The sequence below is a fragment of the Cebus imitator genome, unplaced genomic scaffold (assembly GCF_001604975.1).
Source record: "Cebus imitator isolate Cc_AM_T3 unplaced genomic scaffold, Cebus_imitator-1.0 Scaffold66, whole genome shotgun sequence".
Lineage (NCBI taxonomy): Eukaryota > Metazoa > Chordata > Mammalia > Primates > Cebidae > Cebus > Cebus imitator.
Window position 1 is genome coordinate 6,032,240 of NW_016107381.1, and position 6,100 is coordinate 6,038,339.

The following is a 6,100-nucleotide window of genomic DNA, read 5'->3' on the forward strand; positions in this document are numbered from 1 at the left end:
ACATTGACTTTCTCTGGTTCTGAGTCCAGATAAGGGAACAGAAAATTGGGTGAAAGCTGGTTAAACAAATTGGGTCATTCTTGTCTTATCCAACTAAATCAGGGTTGAGAGGTCAGAAAAGAAAGCACTTGGGGGCACATAGCACTTATTTTAAGAAATAAATTCTCTGTGCATAGTGGCTCACACCTCTAATCCCAGTGCTTTGGGAAGCCAAGGTTTGGGAGGATTGCTTGAGGCCAGGAGTTTGAGACCAGGCTGGGCGGGATAGGGTGACATCATCTCTATAAAATAAACAAGTTAATTTTTTAAAAAAAGGAAACAAAAAAGCTGCACCACAGTGGCCCAAGTCTCTAACCCCAGCTCTTTGGGAGACTGAGGCAGGCGGATCATTTGAGGTAGGAGTTCAAGACCAGCCTGGCCAACACAGTGAAATCCCATTTCCATTGAAAATGCAAAAATTACCTGGGCTTGGTGGTGGGTGCCTGTCGTCCTAGCTACTCGGGAGGCCTGAAGCAGATGAATCGCTTGAACCCAGGAGGCGGAGGTTGCAGTGAGCTGAGATTGTGCCATTGCACTGCAGCTTAAACAATAGAGCGAGACTCCTCTCAAAAAGAAAAAAAAAAAAGACCTGCTGTAACCCTAAGACCAGTTAGACCTAGTAGCTGCTGAAGTGACCTGCCATGCTTCTAAGATTGGTTAACCTCCTGTTGTACTCACTAATCTGAGCTTGCCAGCTCCCAAAAGCGTCTCTAGCACCGGTGAGCTGCTTTTAAAACAATCCATAATGTTTCTCTTGCTCACAAAATTCCCAAACTTCACTTTGTTCTTCTGACATACTGAAGACTACCCAGTCTGTGTGTATGCCTCAAATTACAATTCTTGCTTCCTCAATAAAACATTTTATTTTATTTTATTTTTATTTTTTGACACAGTCTCGCCCAGGCTGGAGTGCAGTGGTGCGATCTCGGCTCACTGCAAACTTGGCCTCTCGGGTCAAATGATTCTCCTGCCTCAGCCTCCCAAGTATCTGGGACTATAAGTGTCCACAACCACACATGGCTAATTTTTGTATTTTTGGTAGAGATAGGGTTTCACCATTTTGGCCAGGCTGGTCTTGAACTCCTGACCTCAAGTGATCTGCCCATATTGGCCTCCCAAAGTCCTGGAATTATAGGCCTGAGCCACTGCACCCAGCCCCGAAATAAAACATTTTAAATTTAGATTCATCTCTATATTTTATTTGACTTTGACAATTTATATACAAATTTTAACATAGGAAAATCCTTAGAACAAACAACCCAGTGTTTTCAACAACTAAATGGCAAAGATAAAAAAGATAGGGAGTGTAAATGTATATATTAAAAGACATCAGACAATCTGAGTATGTGGATTCATTTGGCCTTTTTTTTTTTTTAAATGGAGTCTTGCTCTGTTGCCAGGCTGGAGTATAGCAGCACGATCTCAGTTCACTGCAACCTCTGCCTCTAGGGTTCAAGCAATTCTTCTATGTCAGGCTCCCAAGTAGCTGGGACTACAGGCTATTGTAGGGTCATTCTTGTTATATCCAGCTAAATCAGAGTTGAGAGTGCCACCACGCCCAGCTAATTTTTGTATTTTTAATAGGATGGGGTCTCAACATGTTGACCAGGATGGTCTCGATCTCTTGACCTCATGATTCACCTGCCTTGGCCTCTCAAAGTGCTGGGATTACAGGCATGAGCCACCGAATCCCAGCCTGGTTTTTTTTTTTTTTTTGAGATGGAGTCTTACTCTGGAGTGCAATGGCGGGATCTCAGCTCCCTGCCACCTCCACCCCTCAAGTTCAAGCAATTCTTCTGCCTTAGCCTCCTGAGTAGCTGGGATTGATTACAGGTGCCTGTCACCACACCTGACTGGTTTTTGTATTTTTAGTAGAGACTGGGTTTTACCATGTTGGCCAGGCTGGTCTTGAACTCCTGACCTCCAGTGATCCACCTACTTTGGCCTCCTAAATTGCTGGGATTACAGGTATGAGCCACCATGCCAGTCCAGATCCTGAGTTTTAAAAATCTGAAGAAATGTATAAAGTTTATGAAAAGAATTTGGGGGCCAGACATGGTGGCTCACACCTATAATCTCAGCACTTTAGGAGGCTGAAATGGGAAGATTGCTTGAGGCCAGGAGTTCAAGACCAGTTTGGGCAACAAACCGGGACAATGAAGTTTGACTGGATATTTGAGTAATATTAAGGAAATATTGTGGGTTTTTGTTTTTTTTTTTTTTTGAGAGTCTCGCTTTGTCACCCAGGCTGGAGTGCAGTGGCATGATCTCCGCTCACTGCAACTTCTACCTCTTGGGTTCAAGCGATTCTTTTGCCTTAGCCTCCCAAGTAGATGGGACTACAGGCACATGCCAGCACGCCTGGCTAATGTTTTGTGTGCATTTTTAGTAGAGATGGGATTTTACCATATTGGCTAGGCTGGTCTCAAACTCCTGATCTCAGATGATCCACCACTTCAGCCTCCCAAAGTGCTGAGATTACAGGCGTAAGCCACCATGCCTGGCCCTGTTAATATTTTATGTGTGATAATACTGTTATTACGTTTAAGTATGATCTACACATCCTGGGATCTCCAAGACCTTTTCTGGGGATCCAGGAGGTCGAAACTTTTTTTTTTTTTTGAGACAGGGTCTCACTCTGTCACCCAGGCTGGAGTGCAGAGGCACAATCAGAGCTCACTGCATCCTCAACCTCCTGGGCTCAAGTGATCCTCCCACCTCAGCTTCCATAGTAGCTGGAACTACAGGCGCATGCCACCGTACCTACCTACCTAATTTTTGTTTATTTTTTTTTGGTAGAGATGTTTTTCCATGTTGCCCAGGCTTGTCTACAACTCCTGGACTCAAGGGATCTGCCTGCTTTGGCCTCCCAAAATGCTAGGATTATAGGCGTGAGCCACCGCACCAGCACCCAGTGGTGATGTTAATGTGGTTATTTGATACTGTATAATAAAATGGTTAAACTGTATTAAACTGTATTTTTCTCTCTCTCTCTTTTTTTTTTTTTCTTTTCTTTTTTTGAGATGGAGTCTTGTTCTGTTGCCTAGGCTGGAGTGCAGTGATGCAATGTCGGCTCACTGCAACTTCTGCCTCCCAGGTTCAAGCAATTCTCTTGCCTCAGCCTCCCTGGTAGCTGGGACTACAAGTGCCTGCCACCATGCCCGGCTAATTTTTTTGTATTTTAGAAGAGACAGGGTTTTGCCATTTTGGCCAGGTGACTTGAACTCCTGACCTCAGGTGATCTGCCTGCCTTGGCCTCCTGAAGTGCTGGGATTACAGGCATGAGCCACCGGATCCGGCCGAACTGGTATTATTCAAATAAGCAAGGCATGATGTTACAAAATCATGAACGGATAAAAGATCCATCTACAATGTAAGAAATACCAGTGGACGGTGGCTCAAGCCTGTAATCCCAGCACTTTGGGAGGCCGAGGCAGGTGGATCACGAGGTCAAGAGATCGAGACCATCCTGGTCAACATGGTGAAACCCCGTCTCTACTAAAAATACAAAAACATTAGCTGGGCATGGTGGCACGTGCCTGTAATCCCAGCTACTCAGGAGGTTGAGGCAGGAGAATTGCCTGAACCCAGGAGGCGGAGGCTGCGGTGAGCCGAGATCGCGCCATTGCACTCCAGCCTGGGTAACAAGAGTGAAACTCCGTCTCAAAAAAAAAAAAAAAAGAAAAAAGAAATACCAGTGGATTTTAATGCAGCAGAGAACAAAATTCACGGTGATTATGTGCAGTGACATGTCATTGTGCCCATAGTGATGTCACTTTAGCAAGTAAATCAAAATAAAAATTTTTTAAAATATGCTGCGAACAAACCACATTGTTATTCATGCTTTGGGATCTTTGGTTCATTTTAAACTGTCACTTTTTTTTTTTTGAGACAGAGTCTCTCTCCGTAGCCTGGTCTGGAGTGCAGTTGCACAATCTCGGCTCTTGCAGCCTCTGACTTCCGGGCTCAGCAATTCTCGTTCCTCAGCCTCCCGAGTAGCTGAGGAAGCGTGTGCCACCATGCCCATCTAAGTTTTGTATTTTTAATAAAGACGGAATTTCACCATGTTGGTCAGGCTGGTCTCAAACTCCTGCCCTCAGGCGATCCACCCGCCCTGGCCTCCTAACATGTTGGGATTACAGGCATGAGCCACTGCGCCGAACCAGCAATGTGTTTTTCAAAAACACCCTCTACACTTGCCCTTGATTTTTCTTTTTTTTTTTTTTTTTTTTTTCTTATTTTACAGCTTTATTACTGATTTCCCTCTAAAGAGACCCAAATAAATGTGGAGCTGACTCATTATCTATAGAGTAAGGAATCACAAGTACCACAGTCATGTAACAAAAGCAAAAAAAAAAAAAGCAATTGTTTTATCTTTCAACTGCTGATGTTATGTACAATCTTTCACAAGCAGCACAGCTGTGCATTCATGAGCTGATTGTATTAACTTCTAGAATTTTAGAAATGAGCACATCTAAGTATATGGATACTCTCTTACCTTACAAAGTAAAAGCAAGCATTTTCTATTTAAAAATTTTTATTTCTGTGTAAAACAAAGGTCTCCTAGAGGTCAAATAAGAAAATATACCAAACTCAAAGTACTATTACGTCGCGAAACAAGGAAGACTCTGAGGTAGAAGTCAAGCAATATAATCCACAATTTCAGGTATTACCAGCAACCATAGCATCCCGCAAGTAAGATCTATTTTTTTTTAAATCTCAACTTCTAAAAAATAATCCATTCTCTAAAATCAAATGTATAACTATGACCAACAGAAGACACCCAAACTTTTGTCATGGTAACAGAGTAAATGCTTTTGCTAAAAGCTGCCAACGTTTCTATCAGTAGTAACCGTAAGGAGGCCACTGGTTGTAACCATAATGTCCATATTGGTGGGGATAGTAAGGTTCTTGTCTGTGTTGTGGGTAATTGTTACCCCAGGATCGTCCATGCCACTGATTGGATCGATTGTCACTTGGCCACCTCCATCTGCTGTCCCTGCCTCTGAACTGTCTGTTATCTTGCAATCAGTTGCTTGTTTCTTTGGTTCCCACCAGCTCTGCTATTCCATTCCTCAACAATTGGAGGGGACTCAGGAGGGCGTTTTAAGTATTCCTGATATTCCTCGTCGTCTTTTGTGAATCTACTAGCAAACATTCTTCAAAGTTTGGAACAGCTTCGGCAGTGTCAGTCATTCTGAAATTCCCAAAGATTTGAGGCAGCTGTATTGCTTAATGTTTAGGTTGTTTAAATCCACGAAGGGCTGTCTCTATCCAGCTTGGGCTGAACGCCACCCTCGGGACACTAAGAGGCCACAGGAGAGGTGGTCTCTAGCCAACTACGCCGTGGAACTCCAGACCACTCCAGCCCTCCAACGTAACCGGAGCCCCTTCCGCTAGAATCCTGCCCTTGATTTTTGAAGGAAAATTAATAGAGGACAGCGTGATTGTGAATTTTACAAGGTCTTGAAAAGCACAGCCCACACACATGGTGCTTACTCAGTGCTGTTACACATAAGGCAGGTAGGGGAATTTATCTTGTGTGTATGTGTTGAGGGGTTCTCCATTCTCTTCATGTATTTCAGTGTTTAGTCTTTTTAAAATGTGCATAGTTTTTTACAAAAATAGGATTACGCTCCACATATTCTTGTGTGATCTGTATTATTTCATTTCTCAATGAAATAACCCCCATGTGGTTAGTACACATTATCCTTTTTTTTTTTTTTTGAGACAGAGTCTTGCTTTGTCACCCAGGCTGGAGTGCAATGGTGCAATATCAGCTCACTGCAACCTCCACCTCCTGGGTTCAAATGATCCTGCCTCAGTCTCCTGAGTAGCTGGTACTACAGGCATGCACCACCATGCCTGGGTAATTTTTGTATTTTTAGTAGAGATGGGGTTTCACTATGTTGGCCAGGCTGGTCTCAAACTCCTGACCTTGTGATCCACCTGCCTCGACCTCCCAAAGTGCTGGGATTACAGGTGTGAGCCACTGCGCCTGGCCTCTTTTTTTCTTTCTTTCGAGATGAGGTCTTGCTATGTTGCCCAGGCTGGTCTCAAA

General features: G+C 43.7%; 1 pseudogene across 1 annotated transcript; it reads right to left on the reverse strand.

Moving 5' to 3' along the window:
* Positions 1-4,558: 4,558 nt before the first annotated feature.
* LOC108305799 lies at positions 4,559-5,443 on the reverse strand (annotated as a pseudogene). The gene has a single exon (XR_001825891.2). The product of XR_001825891.2 is annotated as an RNA guanine-N7 methyltransferase activating subunit-like (transcript).
* Positions 5,444-6,100: the final 657 nt, after the last annotated feature.